This window comes from Lissotriton vulgaris, chromosome 6, assembly GCF_964263255.1.
Source record: "Lissotriton vulgaris chromosome 6, aLisVul1.2, whole genome shotgun sequence".
Taxonomy (NCBI): Eukaryota; Metazoa; Chordata; class Amphibia; order Caudata; family Salamandridae; genus Lissotriton; species Lissotriton vulgaris.
Window position 1 is genome coordinate 151356447 of NC_141694.1, and position 17461 is coordinate 151373907.

A 17461-nucleotide genomic window follows, 5' to 3' on the forward strand; every position below is an offset into this window, starting at 1 on the left:
ATGGAGATGAAAGGATTTAAAAAATGAAAGCATTCCAACCCCCTCAAAAGTCCATGCAAAGGATGGGAAAGTTAAAACCTCTCCCCTTCCAGTAACATCTGATAGCGACTTTGACACTTCACAAATAGGTGGTGTCCCACCTCATTGAGAACACCCCTCACACAGCTGCATGAGCCAGTCAGGAGAAATGGTATGTCTGTATGGCAGGCGCGCGGTGCAACGCTGATTGGGATCAAAGGACTTTAGACTCCACTCCCTCACCCTCCCTCGTGTGTGTCAGCCTGCTGGGCTGAGACAGCTTAGCACACACGCAGCTGCAACCAAGTACTTCACAGGTCTTTCAAAGACCATTCGCTTGTTAACAAAGCTTTTTATTGTGTTTTCACCCCTTCTTAGAGCCCCTGCATCGCCACTCTGCCTATAGTTGGAAATTACCGGCCCGTCCCCCCCCCCCCCCCCCCCCCCCCCTACCCCAAATGGGCCTCAGTCTAGTTGCGTCTCTGCTGTCTGGCTTATTGACTTTAACAAACATTAATCCACTATGCAGATGTTCAAGTGCGCTATACAAATATGTATTACTATTTACATGTTTTAAACATTTTACCAGTACCTAACCTTCGGTGCTCAGTGTAGTCATGGTATCTCGCTGTATATATCGGTGAAAAAACAACAGCTTGCAAAATGCAACCCCAAGTTACACACACACTAACTTTGGTCAGGCCCAGTAGATAAAAACTTGAAAACATGAAACCCGTTTTAATACAAGAGTGCTTAAGCATGTTACGTTTGAATATTCCTGCGTAACACTCACTTTTTTACAGTTTTTCTTCAGGCCATACAGCACCCTCTCTTGCCAGATATCGGCTGTATACATTCAAACACCAACTTTCCGGTTTGATTGTTTTGTCCATGTTGTGGCTATGCGGGCAGTATCTGCTCCATTACTTCCTTTTGAGGAAGAAGGAATTCAGTCTGGGAACTTCACTTCAGATTCGAGGATGAGGTCACCCCCGCTGATTAGCGGCTTTGGGTGGCAGGAGGCCTTTGCCTGGGATTGTTTCAATTATGTCGTCCTTGAAAACGGTCGGATGTCCAGGGTCGCGGCATTAACGGTACACCCACAGAACGCCCCTCTCAGGGTGATTTTTGCTGGGTAGATAATGTCCGAGCCTTCCCTCCGACTACTAGATGGGGTTTATCTTTTCAGAACAAAGACTAGATCGGAGAGGATGCTTGTGGGCGTTTCATCTCCTTCATTAGGGAAGGTAATCTTCGTGCCCTTTCTTGATTTCTAAGGTTACGATTTCGTCCTTCGGAGTGGGCAGTTCTGCCGTCTGGATTCAAGTGCTTATCAGAAAATCTTAATTTTACTGCTGCAGCCGGTGTAGATTTAATCAGGATACCTTTAAGCGCAGGCACTACTGGAGAGTCTTGATATTTTGCTGACGTTATTACGACCTTGCCCGCAGAAAACCCGTTACTGAACACACCGACCCCCATCCCAAAGCTGGCAAATGAGTCATCAACCTCCATGTGTTTTTTATGCTCCGTGCACTGTAGAACGCATCAAAAGAATTTCGGCCTCTGAAGAACTCTGAAAACATGAGGATCTCAGTGTAATTGAATGACGGGTCCACCGAGCCCGCGACCCACGCCCTTCATATTTATCTACACTGTACTTGTCGAAGAACTCGTTTTTTGGGGTCACTAACCCCTTCTGAAGCCTCTGCAATCACCATTAAGCTTTCCTCAGAGGCTGGCTCCTTATTTTTGTCAGGGTTGTGACTCAGCGCGCCTGCTTGCAATACGCTTTTTTGACGTTCTCTTATGAGGCGCCACGGTGGGCCAGGTCTAGGCTTTTGAAGTAATTAATCTTTTTACCAATAGTAATGTTGCTAAAAAAAATCGCACCTCTGTCACAATTTCACACAATCGAGTACAGATTAGTTTAATGCGAGCATCCAACCTCATACTTTCAAATACGAGCAATGCTGAAGCGGGCAAAACTGCTTAATTTACCTGACTGCGAGCCCCGCGACGGCTACGGACTTCTGTGCATAGGCTGAGTGACGTTTCACCCCCCCCCCCCCCCCAGCCAATCACTGGCTAGAGCCCTGTGATGGACTGCTAGCCAATCAGATGCCTCCATAGACTATCTGCACGCTTCGGATTGGCTGTGAGCCCCAGAGTGCCCACAGCCTGTTGTATTAACGCGATTTATTGTCTACATGTCCGTCGGACATAATAGACAATAAATCTTCTTGCCCATCAATAAAAAGAACATGGTTCGGGCGACATGATTCTCCCACCCCTGCAGTTCTACATACTAATCCAAAATTCCTGCCCAAAGTCATTTCTCCATTCAATCTCAATCAATCTGTGGAACTGTCCGTTTTTTTTCTCGCAGCCACAGTCAGTAGCAGAAAGAGCTCTTCACACATTAGATGTCAAAAGAGCATTGCTATACTACATAGAAAGGACACAACCTTTTCGTAAGACAAAACAACTTTTTGTGCCTTTCTCACCAACACACCAGGGTAATCCCATTTCAAAATCTGGGATAGCTAGATGGATAGTCAAACTCATACAGATTTGTTACCACAAAGCTAAACGTACATTATCTGTTCCTCCTAAAGCCCACTCTACAAGAAAAATAGGGGCTTCAATGGCATTTTTAGGGAACATTCCCCTAGATGACATCTGCAGAGCAGCTACATGGTCGACACTGCACACATTCACAAAACACTATCGTGTAGATGTGCAAACAAAACAACAAGCTAATGTGGGCAAGGCTGTTCTCAAAACATTATTCCAAACTACTGCAACTGATAGGGGTGGTCGCCGCTAAGAGTGGGTACTGCTATACAATCTGTGCACAGTGTGCAATCTGCAGCTCATATGCCTCGAACGGAAAATGCTACTTACCAGAATGCATCTGTTCTTGGCATGTAGAGCTGCAGAGTTGCATACGCCCACCTGCCTCCCCGGCTACCCTTGTCTGTTCCAGTATTATCTTAATTAGATACAAATTACATAGGCATCCTTTCTTTTCTTGCAAAGCTCCATCATTTCCCTAATGGCAAAAAACAATCTGGGGATGGAGCCGATGCCCATGCACAATGTGGTCCTAAGGATGAGTCCCCCATCTCGTGACTTCCAAAGAACTTTTCAGGACAACAACACACTGCAAACATCCGGGTCCAACACTAGGTGGCGATCTATTCACATTGTGCAACACTGCAGCTCTACATGCCAAGAACAGATGCATACTGGTAAGTAGCATTTTCCTTTTATTTTTTGAAGTATCGACGTCTCCAGTTTGCTTCAGCCCAACTCCTTGTTTAATTAATGCTCTTTTGCATATATGTTTTTTAAATTTATGACTTCAAGATTAGCATCCACCGTTTTAGAAAGCAAATTGGTTAAAGAAAATGGCTGCCTTTATATGACAGCGACATGCTCGTGTGTTGTGACACACACACTTGTATATGTTATTGTGATGAGACAACTTTATTTTTAGCGATGTGAAAAATTTGTTGCGAAAGGCGTTGGCAAAGCAAAAATATCAGGTAACGCCATTGAAAGAAAAGTGCTAGTTTTTCTCAGAATCTCCCTAAGTCAGTGGCAGTAAACCCACGTTTCTTATTGTGCTTATATGCTCAAACTACACTTGCAGATAAAGCACGCTCAAACAGAACTTAATCTGGCTTTGCTTGTTTCTGTGCAGAGAGGATCACAGGGTAGGCTGCTCATCTTGGTAAGGGCGATTGTGTGATGCCTCTACTTTCTTGTATTGCCGATGGCGAGCTTAGTGCTATAGGCACACACCAGCAGGTTTTATCAAGCTGAAATTGCGATTCACATATTTACATGACTAGAGAATCATCTGGATTTCATTAAAGACTCGGAGGCTAACATTATGCATACAACTTTAAATGCAGATCCCAGCAGCCGCATCACAATACAAAGTTCCAAATGGAACAAAGGCAACAGCTAAATGCCAGGAGCCAACAACAAACAGCCTCTTTTAAATGAGGACATCAAAGAAGATAAAGTTCAAAGTTCAAATGCTTGAGGTGGTGAAGAATCAAACTTCGGAACATAGGAGAAGGAAAAACAGCATAACTTGAAACTTGACTGGAGAAGGCCGAAAAGGAAGAAGTCCAGGCAGGACGTAGTCTTGAAAAAAGGCGCAGTCAAGATCAGGCATTATCTGAAAAAGATAAAGGAATTAGTCTAAAAAAACTCTATAGACACTATTCAAAACATGTCATGAGAAAAAAATCAAATTCAAACATTACAATAAATTGTACATGGTAACAATATCTATTGGAATGCCTCCGGAGGAGGGAGGGAGGCATAATGTTAGCCTCCGAGTCTTTAATGAAATCCAGATTCTATAGTCATGTAAATATGAAAATCACAATTTCATTACAAGACCGGAGGCTACATTATGCATGTTGGAAGCTTCCTAAAACGGCATCAGACATGTGTTGGATGGGTTTGCAATAGTGACGAGCGAAGGTACCTGCATTGGACCAATCGGCAGCTTTCAAGATGTCATCCAACTTACCTCCTGACCAAAGTGATTTGCTAGCCATAGCACCTCTAAGAGAATGAGCCTGAAATTTACTCAAGTCAACTCCAGCTAGGTTCATAACCATTTTAATCCATCTAGCAATAGAAGAGGAACTAATACCTTTATGAGTTTTAATAAATGAAACAAGCAATTGATTAACACAAACTGGACGGAGTCCAGACATTCTAAGGTAATATTCCTTTATGCACTCAACGACACAGAGTTTAGGATGCAGATCGAATTGTGGGTAAAATATGGAGTCAGACATGTTTTTAGTACGACTGAATATCAAATTTGACACCAAAAACATTGTATGAACGATAGGAAATATCAAGAGAACGGATATCTGAGGATCTCCTGCAAGACACTAGGCATAAAAGAGTAGCCAGTTTAATAGAAAGATTCTTCCTGTTGAGGAGAGAATTAGGCCAATTACTAAAGAGACGAAGAATCAAATTAACATCCCAAAGTATATCATACTTGGGTCTAGGGGGTCTTTTAAGACGATTCTGTAGTAGGGGATCTCTGTGTATAGTCATAATCTAGTGAATAGTCCCGCCCATGTACGTGGACCCCGGAGCAGTCAAAAATAATCTCTTAAGGTGCCGAACAAATGCAGAACTGCACAGACACTTAAGAGAGAATGTAAAGACAGATAATGCAGCCTATAAACAGGCTACACTGTCCAGTACTTCAACTAGAAATTCCACCAAAAATCCACAAACCGCAAAGTCTGTCCAGATTTCCCTTGCTTCAGCAGCAAAAACCCTCGGGAATGATAGAGAGGAAGACATGGACAGACAAGCCCCATAGGCTGCCATTATGTGGCTCAAAACAGGATACTGTGCCTTTAAGAGAACTTTCCAGAACTTCACAGTATCCCAGAATGCACTGCAGGTCCCTTTTACTTTCAGTTCTTTTTTCCGGCTCCTGCAAGCAGGACCCTGGAGCATTGAGCTCTCCCTTTTTAAGCGTTTTTGATGATTTTACACTACTTTTTTCAAAGTTAAGTGCTTTATAGTACTTTGGTGCCTTTCTCTTTGGTTCTTGCACTCTGTTTTTTGTCGAATATGCCTGCATTATTCGATAAATGCCTGGAGTGCTCCAGGAAGAAGGCCAAATCAGATCCCCATGAGGTGTGTATCCTCTGCCTTCCATCTTCCCATGTCCCAGAGAAGCCTTGACAGAGTGTGTGATCTGTCAAGGCTTCTCTGGCCGGACCCTGAAGGACAGAACAAAGATCAGACTTCAGGGCCTCGAAGAAAGAAGAATGAAGGCACAAGGTGGGTCTGGAGAGGCTTCATCTGCCCATGCTGAGGTCTCTGGGGGGCTCCCCAGGGGCAGGAAGGCCAGCAAACGTCACCATTCTCCGCCTGGGTCGATTGCACCCACTACGGCGTCGAGAGGGATGACTACGGTCTGTTCTCCATCGTCTGAGTCGAAACGACGTCGACGCTCAGCGTCGAAGGATGTTAAAAGACCATCGAAGTCCCCGGTGACTATTTCATCGGCGTCGAGCTATCGACGTCGACAGGCCAGGCGTCGGCGCTCGCCGTCGAGGCGACACCGCCGTTCGTCGTCGGCGAAGAGGAGACTATCATCGTCGAGGAGATCCTCTGCGTCGAGGAGTGGATCGTCATCGAGGCGCAGGTCACCGTCGAGGCGCAGGTCGCCGTCGAGGCACAGAAGATCGCCGTCGAGGCGCAGAAGGTCACCGTCGAGGCGAAGGCGTTCGACTCCGAGGAGGAGACGCTCGACGTCACGGGGCCGACGCTCGCCGTCTGGTCGCCGTTCTTCGACGTCGAAGAGAGGTGGAGGAGGCCTGCCGCCATGGGAGGTTCGCCAACGTCCCAGGCTGGTTAAGAAGGCGGTTCACCGGGCTCGGTGTATTCCGAGGTGTATACCCCGTCGGGGAAGGTGACTACACCTCTATTGCCGAGGGGTCCCCCTCCGAGGAATCCTACTCCTCCTCCGTTACCTCCACCGCAACCTGGACCTCGGTTGCCAGAGAAGCCGCCTCCGATTCCCCCGAGGTCGACTTCATTGCCTATTCTTCCGACACCTTCCAAAGGGACACCTAAGCCGAAGGCCCCGGCCAAGCCCAAGCCCAAGTCACCTGCTCCAGTGGAACCGGTTGATCGCCCTAGGCCGAGGAGGTCACTATCACGCTCCGGACGGAGAGGAAGATCAAGGAGTCGACGCAGATCCTCCACCAGATCAAGGCATCGCCATAGGAGAAGGGGAACTAGGTCCCGAACGGTCTCCTCTAGGACCCGCTCCTACTCACCGACTTTGTCGGGCTCCCCAGGGACCAGAGTGTCTCCAGTGGACGACATTAGTACATTCCAGGAGGTTCTCCTGAGGGGGGCTGCAAAACTGGGTATCACGGTGACGGCTCCGTGATTTTTGTCCGTGATTTTCGAAGCGCTTCACAAGAGGCCCTTGTCTCGCCCTCTCCTACCACTGGTACCTGGACTGGTGGAACCTACGGAGGAGCGGTTCCTTACACCGGCGGTAGTGAAGGCTGCTCCCTCCTGGGTTCTGAAGAAGTACAGGGTCCCGGATTCGGACCCGGCCTTTCTGAGGATAGATCCGGTCCCTGACTCCGTTATAGTGAAGGCGGCCAGGAAGTTACACTCTACCTCCCCGTCCTCCACTGTCCCTCCAGATAAAGAAAGTCGGTGGATCGACTCGGCTGGAAGGAAGGCCCGTGGGACTGCGTCCACGGCTATGAAGGCGTCCAGCGATGCGGCGCTGCTAGGCCGCGATGACCGAGCTCTGTGGGACTCCCTGCAACAGTTCGTGGAACTTCTGCCAAGAGACAAGAGGGAGAACTTCCAAGAGATCCTCAAGGAAGGTATGCTGGTGTCAAACTAAGTCATCAGCGCAGCGGCGGATGTCTCCCTGTTGTCTGCCCATGGTTACTGTCATGGGATCAATCAGAGACGCCATGCTTGGCTCAGGCTCACGTCACTCAAGCCGGAGGCCCAGCAGCGGGTGGCCAATCTGCCCTTTTCGGGGGAGACCTTATTCGGAAAACATGCAGATGACGAGATGGCCGGATGGAGGCGGAGACCCTTGCGGCTGTGGGCTTGGAGAAGCCGAAAGAAAAGAAGTCCTACCGCCCGTTCCAAAGACGGTTCGGTGAACAGGGTAGAGGACGAGGGCAGTCTTCGGGACAGCAGCAGCAACAACAGCAGCAGTTCCGGAAACCCTTCCAGAAGCGCCAGAAGGGTAGAGGGAGACAGCACTCCACTACAGCGAACAAGGGCCGGCCGGGTCGTGACCCTGAGCTGTTACTTCCCCTTCATCCGTTACCCGCTCCGGTGGGGGGAAGCGTGCAATATTTTCTGGCAGAGTGGAGAAAAATTACTCTGGACAAGTGGGTGCTGAATATTGTTTGCAATGGATACAGTCTTCGGTTCATCAGCCCGCCTCCAGCGATCCCTCTGGTCGGCTCACAGTATAAATTGTGCGAGCTCCAGGCGGAGGCCGATATCCTGTTAAGGAAAAGGGCGATAGAAGACGTACCTCTGTCTCAAAGAGGAAGAGGTCTGTACTCCCGGTTCTTCCTGGTTCGCAAGAAGGACAAGAACGAGTTCAGGCCCATTCTGGACTTGCGGCAGGCAAACAAGTGGATTCGCACAGAAAAGTTTTGCATGCTGTTGTTGCAACTGAGGATAAATCTGATGCAACAGGGAGACTGGCTTTGTGCAATAGACCTACAGGATGCGTACTTCCATGTGCCCATTGCACACAAACACAGGAAGTTTCTGCGATTTCAAGTCGGCACCAATCATTATCAATACACAGTACTGCCATTCGGGCTGAAATCTGCGCCCAGAACATTCTCGAAGTGTATGGCAGTGGTAGCGGCACACCTAAGAAAGAACAAGGTGTTTGTCTACCCGTACCTGGACGATTGGTGATCAAGGCCTCCTCCTTCTCGGAAGTTCAAGCACACTTCCGGAAGACGTGCATTCTATTGAACAAGCTGGGGTTGCACATCAACATGTCCAAGTCTGTCCTGATCCCGGTCCAGTGCATTCAGTACATGGGAGCCACCATCAATACGCTGTCAGCAAGCGTGTCTCCTTCAGAGGAGCGACGGCGATCGATCCTTCGGAAGGCTCAGGCTCTTATGACCGCTCCATCTATAACAGTGAGGACGGTATCTTCTCTACTGGGGTCGATGGCCTCTTGTATCTTCCTGACTCCTCATGCACGACTACACATGAGACCTCTGCAGGAGTGCTTCGAGGACCAGTGGAACCAGAGGAAAGGATCTTGGGACGACAACGAACGACTGTCTCTGCATGCTCTTCAGTCTCTGAAGAGGTGGTGTTCAGCGGAGAATCTCCTCAGAGGGGTTCCCTTCCACAAGGACATTCCTACTCACACTATCGTGACGGATGCCTCTCTCCACGGCTGGGGAGCGCATTCGGGAGACTTACAGATTCAAGGAACGTGGTCTCCGATGGAGTCCACGTATCACATCAATTTCCTGGAACTCACATCAATTTCCTGGAACTCAGAGCTGTTCACTTGGCACTGAAGACCTTTCATCTGTCCTTCCAGACCAACTCTCTGCTTGTACAGACGGACAATATGACCACGATGTATTACCTCAACAAGCAGGGGGGCTCGAGATCGCGCACCCTGTCTCGGGAGGGGCAGACGATCTGGCACTGGCTTCTGGCCAGAGGATTGACAATAACGGCTACCCATCTGTCAGGTGTGCAGAATGTTCAGGCAGACGCACTGAGCAGACTGATTCAGGAAAACCACGAATGGGTCATAAACGACGAAGTACTAAGAGAAGTCTTCGAAAGGTGGGGAACTCCAGACGTAGATCTGTTAGCCACCGCCGAAAACAGCAAATGCCGAGACTTCGCCTCCAGGTACTACCAGCAAGGGACGCTGGGGAATGTGCTATGGATCAACTGGTCGAACAGCTTTCTGTACGCTTTTCCACCCATTCCCCTGATTCCAGGGGTGCTCATCAAGCTGTCCCAGTCCAGGGCACGGATGATCCTGATTGCCCTGGAATGGCCCAGGCAGTGGTGGTTCACGGACCTGCTTCACCGGTCTCTCCTTCCGCACATACGGCTGCCGTGCAGGCCGGACCTTCTCACGAAGTTCGGGGGGCAGATGTTGCACCCCAACCTCTCGTCTTTGAGTTTGGCGGCATGGCTCCTGAGAGAGTGCAATATGGCCATTTAAATCTGCCCGAGGATTGCATGGACATACTGAAGGAGTCTAAGCGACCTTCCACTCGGACATCCTATGCTTACAAGTGGAAGAGGTTCTGTATCTGGTGTGAGTCCAAGAGTTATGACCCGACGACGTGCAAGGAAGATGTCATCCTTCCTTACCTTCTACATTTGGCGCGGTCTGGCCTTAATGTTCATTCCATTAAAGTTCATCTTGCTGCCTTGACTGCCTACAGGAAAAGCTCTTCCCAGACTTCCTTCTTCCAGATCCCTGTGATCAAAGACTTCTTGGAAGGCTTGAAGAAAGTGTTCCCTCCTGTCAGGCTTCCTTCGCCTTCATGGCAATTGAATGTGGTGCTGTCTAGATTGATGAAGGAGCCTTTTGAACCTATTCATAAGGCTTTGTTGCAGCACCTGTCCGGGAAGGCGGCGTTCCTCGTGGCCATTACATCGGCCCGCTGGGTGAGTGAAATTCAGGCGTTGTGTTGCCAGGAACCTTATACTGTATTTCATGCTGCTAAGGTTGTTATGCGTACTCACCCTAAATTTCTTCCCAAGGTTATTTCTGATTATCATGTCAACCGGACTATAACGTTGCCTACGTTTTTTCAGAATCCTTCACCTCCAGCGGAAAGGTCCTTACATTCCCTGGATGTTAGGAGGGTGTTAACATTTTATCTGGATAAGACCAAAGATATTCGTAGGTCAGACCAATTGTTCATCAATTATGGATCGGTCAGGACGGGTCTTGCTACCTCTAAGCAGTCCATCTCTAGGTGGATTGTGTCCTGCATACAACTGTGTTACCAGAAAGCTAATAAGACCTTAGGAGGTAAACCTAAGGCTCACTCCACCAGGGGCAAAGCTGCCTCGACGGCTTTGCTCTGTAATGTTCCTATTGCAGAAATCTGCAAGGCCGCTACTTGGAAGTCGGTCCATACCTTTGCTAAGCATTACTGTCTGGACACGGATGGCCGGGCAGACGCTCAGGTTGGGCAGGCTTCGCTGCGAAATCTGTTCGCACGATAGTGGTGTTATTTCTCTTTATTCCACCGCCGCTTTGGTGTGGGGATGGGCTTGCCATTCTATTCACTAGATTATGACTATACACAGAGATCCCCTACTACTGAAGGAGTAGTTTGTCCGGTAACTCCAGTTCTGTAGTAAGGGTATCTCTGTTATAGTCATAAGCGCCCGCCCTTCTCCCCGGTGGAGAGAGATATTCATGTAGGGAATGCTACAGGTCTGGCGTGTTACGCCTTCAAAAAGAACTGAAAGTAAAAGGGACCTGCAGTGCATTCTGGGATACTGTGAAGTTCTGGAAAGTTCTCTTAAAGGCACAGTATCCTGTTTTGAGCCACATAATGGCAGCCTATGGAGCTTGTCTGTCCATGTCTTCCTCTATCATTCCAGAGGGTTTTTGCTGCTGAAGCAAGGGAAATCTGGACAGACTTTGCTGTTTGTGGATTTTTGGTGGAATTTCTAGTTGAAGTACTGGACAGTGTAGCCTGTTTATAGGCTGCATTATCTGTCTTTAAATTCTCTCTTAAGTGTCTGTGCAGTTCTGCATTTGTTCGACACCTTAAGAGATTATTTTTGATTGCTCCACGCACATGGGCGGGACTATTCACTAGATTATGACTATACACAGAGATACCCCTACTACAGAACTGGAGTTACAGGACAGAAACTACTCCATACTCTTCATAACCCTACAAATAATGACATTTTTTCCAATGGTTTTACCATTAACGAGGGTATGTCCTGCAGAAATTGCCGACCTAAAGCAATTAATGGATCTATAACTAAGTCCCTTTTCGAATTGTTCAACTAGAAAATTAGTCATGTCAACGATGGGGGCCTCCAAGGGATCCAGGTCCCTTTCCAAGCACCAACAAACGCAATGTTTCCAGATTCTATTGTATCTGTAATGTGTGCCTGGTGCCCAAGACTCCCTGAGGAGAATTAAAGCCGCGTCCGAAAGTCCTGAGATTTCGTTAGATCTCCTGACACCTTCCAGGCAAGAAGGGATAAAGTCTGATTGAGAATAAGAGGATGTATCCGACCGTCTGAATCTGTGAGAAGATCTCCCAGAGGAGGGATCAAGAAAGGAATACTGCAAGTTAGTTCCAGAGCTGTTGGAAACCACGCTTGGGAGGGCCAGAAGGGAGTTATCAAAATGAGGAGACACTGTTCCTGTCTCACCTTCTGAAGCACTCTCAATCGCAAAGAGGGGAAAGGCATATCCCCGGACATCCCTCTAAGGCTGGAGGAAGGAGTTTAATGCCCGAGCACCTGGGTCAGGCATCCAGCTGAAATATTCTGGAAGTTGGGAGGTGAGTCTGCTTGCAAAAAGATCCACCTGCAGAGGGCCCCAAATCTGATTCAAGGTCCTGAAGACAGAAGAGTTCAGCTTCCAATCGCTGAAATCCACAAGGAACCTGAAGTTCCAATCCGCGGACGAGTTCGTAGCGCCCGGAAGGTATTCTGCCTTTAGAGCAATCTTGTGCTCTAGACTAAACATCCATTGTTTCTTTGCTAAATCCGAGAGGTCTGCAGACCTCGTGCCTCCTAGGCGATTGATATAAGCTACCGCCGACATGTTGTCCATCTTTAAAAGGACAGACCTCCCTTGAAGCGAATTTTTGAAGCTCCTAAGAGCATAAAGTCCGGCCGTCAACTCCAGATAGTTTATGTGGTGGAGAGACTCTTCCTGAGACCAAGGTCCTCCAGTGTTTATGTTCGAGAGGCAAGCACTGGCGTCCGATTGTAGAACAAATTCCGGGGATGAGCCAAAAATGGCCTTCCCATTCCATGTCTCCAGGTTGTTCAGCCACCAAATCAATTCTGAACGTGAGTCTGAGTCCAGAGAAATCTGACCTCCGTACCAAAGACCTGACCTCAGAGCTCTCGCTTTGACCCTCCTGAAGAGCCCGATAATTGAGTGGCCCTGGAAAGATTGCTTGAATTGAAGACTAAAGGAGCCCTAGCATCCTGGCCAAGTCCCTGAGGGAGAGAGTCGGTCTGCTTGGAGCATGTTTTATTTGCTTCTTTATTTTCGAGATCTTTTTCGAAGGAAGAAGACAACGGGTGGTGTTGACTGTGAAACCTAGAAATTCTAAGGATTTAGATTTATTTATTTATTTATTTATTAATGGGCTTGTAACGCGCCGGCATCACACCCGAAGGTGTATCTCCGCGCGGTGCTGTGAAGAAACAGGTCGGGCAGCGCTCCTACTAGAATAGAGTGGTCTTTAGGCATTTCCTGAAAGCTAGATGACTCGGGCATTCTCTGAGGGAAAGGGGAAGACTGTTCCACAGACGCGGGCCCATAATGGAAAGGGCGCGACCTCCCTGTCTAGTCTTGTTGTGTCTAGGAACCTGAAGTAATTGCTGATTGCTGGACCTAAGATTGCGGGAAGGGCGGTGGTATACAAATTTCTCGGCCAGATAGTGTGGACCGAGGTTGTGGAGACTCTTGTGCACCACACAGCAAATCTTAAATTCCACCCGTTTCCAGATGGGAAGCCAGTGGAGGGCCTTGAGGAGGGGCAAGGATGGAGTTCTAGGGGGGGCATTGGTCACCAGGCGGGCAGCAGTGTTCTGAACCACCTGAAGTTTATTAAGCACTCCTTCATTGGCTGCTAAGAATAGGCCATTACAATAGTCCAGGCGACTCAGAACGAGGGCCTGGACCAAGGTCTTTCTAGTATTGTCTGGTAGAAGGGGGAACACCTTCCGAAGGAGGCTAATGATGTGGAAGCAGGATCCCGCCGTGGTGCTGGCATGATGGGCAAGGGTGAGGTCATGATCTAGACGGACCCCCAGGTTTTTCACCACCTGTTTCGGAGAAGGGGCCTGACCCAGACTTGAGGGCCACCAATCAGGGGTCCACAGGATTTTTGCCTCTCCGAATAGCATGACTTCAGACTTTCCCACATTACACTGGAGAAAGTTTTTGGCCATCCAGCTGGCGATCGCAGACATGCCGTTGGAGAAAGCTTGTCTTATCTCAAGGGTAAAGTTTTTAAAAGTAAACAGCAGCTGCGTGTCGTCAGCGTAAGAGATGGGCATAAACCCGAAAGACCTCATAATGTTAGCCAAAGAGGAGACATATACGTTAAACAACGTAGGGCTGAGACAGGAGCCCTGCGGGACTCCTCTGGTGATACTGGCCGAGGGGGAGCTGAAGGAGCCCATATTCACCTTCTGGGTACGCTCGGAGAGAAAGCTGGTGAACCACGCCAAGGCAGATCTATCAATACCAATCTCCTTTAATCTGGTAAGGAGGATGGCGTGGGATATGGTGTCGAATGCTGCGGACAAGTCCAGCAGCACCAACACCACTGACATCCCTCTGTCAAGGGACAAGCGTATAGCATCCGTGACCGAAAGAAGAGCCGTCTCGGTGCTATGCCTCGGCCTGAACCCCGACTTAGAGTGGTCCAGACTGCCGGTCTGCTCAATGAAGCTGGAAAGATGGTGATTCACATGCTTCTCCATCAATTTGCTGATGAACGGCAAGAGGGAGATTGGCCTCAGATTAGTCATATCTGACCAGGGGATGGAGGTGTTTTTCCTGATAGGCTTGACCATGGCCTCTTTCCACTCCCGGGGGACCAGTCCCTCGGAGAGGGAGCGATTGATCACCGTCTGAATGGAGGGACTGAGGACACTCCCAATGAGGTGCATGACACGGGCAGGTACAGGGTCCACTGGGTCCAGATGGAATCAGGTAAGATTTCTCCTGTTCACGATGAAACCTAGAATTCTAAGAGTTCCATCGTAAATTCCAGGTCTCGAATTAAGTGTGATTTTTCTTGTGCCATAATTAGAATATCGTCTAGGTAGATAATTAGACGAACGCCCCTTGATCTTAGGTGGGAGACAACGGCTCTCATCACCTTTGTGAAGCACCATGGTGCGGAAGAGAGACCAAATGGTAGAGCTTGAAACTGGTACAGGTGACCCTTCCATAGAAATTGGAGGAAACGTTGATGAACCTTGGCCATGGGGATGGTAAAATAGGCGTCCTTAAGGTCCAGTGTGGCCAACCAGTCCCCCTCCAGGAGTAGATCTCTCAGGAGGTGAATACCCTTCATTTTGAAATGTCTGTAAGAAATTAATCTGTTTACTTGTCGAAGGTTTATAACCGGCCTCCAACCCTTGTCTTTCTTTTCGACCAAAAAAAGGTTGCTCACAAAACCTATGAGTTCCATAGGAACCTCCAAAATCGCACCTTTTTTGAATCATTGAAGAGATTTCGTCTTCTATTATAGCTTGTTGTTCCGGGCACATGGGAATACTTTTTGGGAGAGAAAGCTGAACAGGTTCTTGATCGAAATCTGTTGTAAACCCATCAGTGTTTAGAACCCAAGTATCTTGAGTAATGGATTCCCAATTTTTCAGGAAATACCTCAGTCTCCCGCACACCTTTGAGGGGAAAGAAAGGGAAGGTAGAGGGGAAACACTCACCTGAGGGGTTACTCTGGATGTTTGATCCACGTGCTCTGAATCCTCTGCCACGCTGTCCTCTGCCACGCTGTCCTCTGCCCCTTTGAGGGTAGAACTGCGGACTTGTGTATTGGTATTGCTGGTAGCCTCTGCCACCTCCGCGTGATCTAAAATTGGGCCTCTGGGAGTAACCGCCGGAAGGTTGGCCTCGTCTTCCGGCCCTTCCAAAAAGATTATTTCCAGTATTAAAAACTTTGCTCATGTTTTGTTGCGCTCTGTCTAAGGCAGTAAATGTCGAAACATACTTGCCAAGAGATTTAATTAAATCTTCGCCAAACAGAAGCCCTATTATTAGTAGGTTCCTTATCAGCAAGATCGGCGAGTTTAAGGTTAGTACGAGTAAGGACCACTCTACGCCTTTCAGCATTAATGCTTGCATTGGTATTCCCCAAAAGAATAATAGCCCTTTGGCTCCAACCTCTTATTAGTTCAGTATCGAGGTGAGTCCCCTCCAACTGGGACTCCTCTGCAGAGTCGAGGATTCTCGTGAGAGGGCCAAGGACATCGAGAAGACAATCCTGACATGTTTTAAAGGATTTCTCCATACCCTTCCTGGGGTCACGCCCCAATTTAAAAAGAAATTTGATCAAATCGGGATCAAGATTGGGGGTGTAACAAGTCTTATCACGGACAGAGGGCCTTGTACATTCTGCTCTCAAAATGTTACGAGTTTCTCTCTCAAAGGGATATCTAATCCATTTTCTAACAAATTTGGAAATATGTTCCTGAGGACACCACTCTGAGCTCCGTGGGTGTCTCAAATTTTTAGGCGAGAGCATCTCCTCACCCAAGGGGTTGCAAATCACGTCCTTAGTGGAGGAATTTGTATTCTCTAGACCCTTGCCAAAATCATGGTCTTGGTCATTAAGATCAAGTACATATTTGTCTAAAAACTCAGATTCATCTGAGGTACGATCATCATCATAGTGAGCATTTCTAAAATGCGTGTCGCTTCGGGCACCATTATTCTTTGTGCCGCCAAGGGCACCCAAGTCGCTTGAGGTGCGAAGACCTCCCTCGCTCCTTGAGGTACTAGGACCTCTACTATTTAACGAGGTGCTAAGACCTCCCATGCTCAAACCAACGTTATTGCTCTTCTTTAGCCTCTTACCAGAGACTGTGTCATCTTGTTGTGTAGGACGTTCGGAACTCATGACACTAGAAAGTCCTTCTTTTAGACAAGACCTCATCTCTAATTGGAGCAATTTCTTAAATTTGTCACTGGTGAGATCTTGAGAAGGTGCAGAAGCCTCCTCTGAACCAGAGCTGGACATGGTGTTTATATCAAGAGACACAGCCAATGAGTGAGAAACCTAATCAGTAATATCCTAAGAGGGAAGTAATCTCTTAGATTCAGGCAATCAGGGATATTTCAAATAAACGAGCTCTTAAGAAAGCTCAAATATGATAATCCAAACATTTATATCCCAAAAAACCACTCGCTCGTAAATTAGCCAACTGTCACTCGGCGGTAAATACCAGCGTGTGATGACATTGAGGGGTTGTTATGGAAACGCCCTTCTAGCCTACGCCGATGCGATTGTGTCAAGGAAATGCCCTTAGCAACCTGACGACGCTGCGTCGCCGTTGCCTAGGGTCATTCCTTCAATGCGGCCGAGTCTCTCGCTGTGAGCGTGAGGGGAAAGCCGACCAAGAAATAAGGAAAAGTAAAGAAAAAACTATACTTACTTGATAAACGCCAGAATGAAGACGTGCCAGGTACGGACAAAAGGGGGACAAGTATTTAAATATTTCGACGATTCGAGCGAGTCGATCGAGAAAGTTACAAGCTTAAGATAGAAATCTTAAATCATTCAACCAAACTGCGTGTAAGCGCGGATGGGGGGGGGGGGGGTTATTGCAATTAGGGAATCTCCATATATTGGAGATCGGTAGTGGAAAGGGTGTTTAGGATTACGGGGGAAGGGAACTACCACACCATAAGCACACAGTCATAGCAATATAACCCCAGTATATTACATATAAAACCTCTAAAAAACGAGAAAACAGAGATAATCAAAGAGAAGTATAAGGTTAAACTTATCTGCTTGGGAGGCGCATTTAAAAGAGGCTGTTTGTTGTTGGCTCATGGCATTTAGCTGTTGCCTTTGTTGCATTTGGAACTTTGTATTGTGATGCGGCTGCTGGGATCTGC

General features: G+C 47.9%; 1 protein-coding gene and 1 pseudogene across 1 annotated transcript in view; one reads left to right on the forward strand and one right to left on the reverse strand.

Annotated features, from left to right (window-relative positions):
• The window catches only part of FDFT1 (farnesyl-diphosphate farnesyltransferase 1), a 204768-nt gene that overhangs the window by 75826 nt on the left and 111481 nt on the right, over nt 1–17461 (forward strand). The window lies entirely within an intron of this gene.
• LOC147706940 (dnaJ homolog subfamily B member 1-like) lies at nt 919–16580 on the reverse strand (annotated as a pseudogene).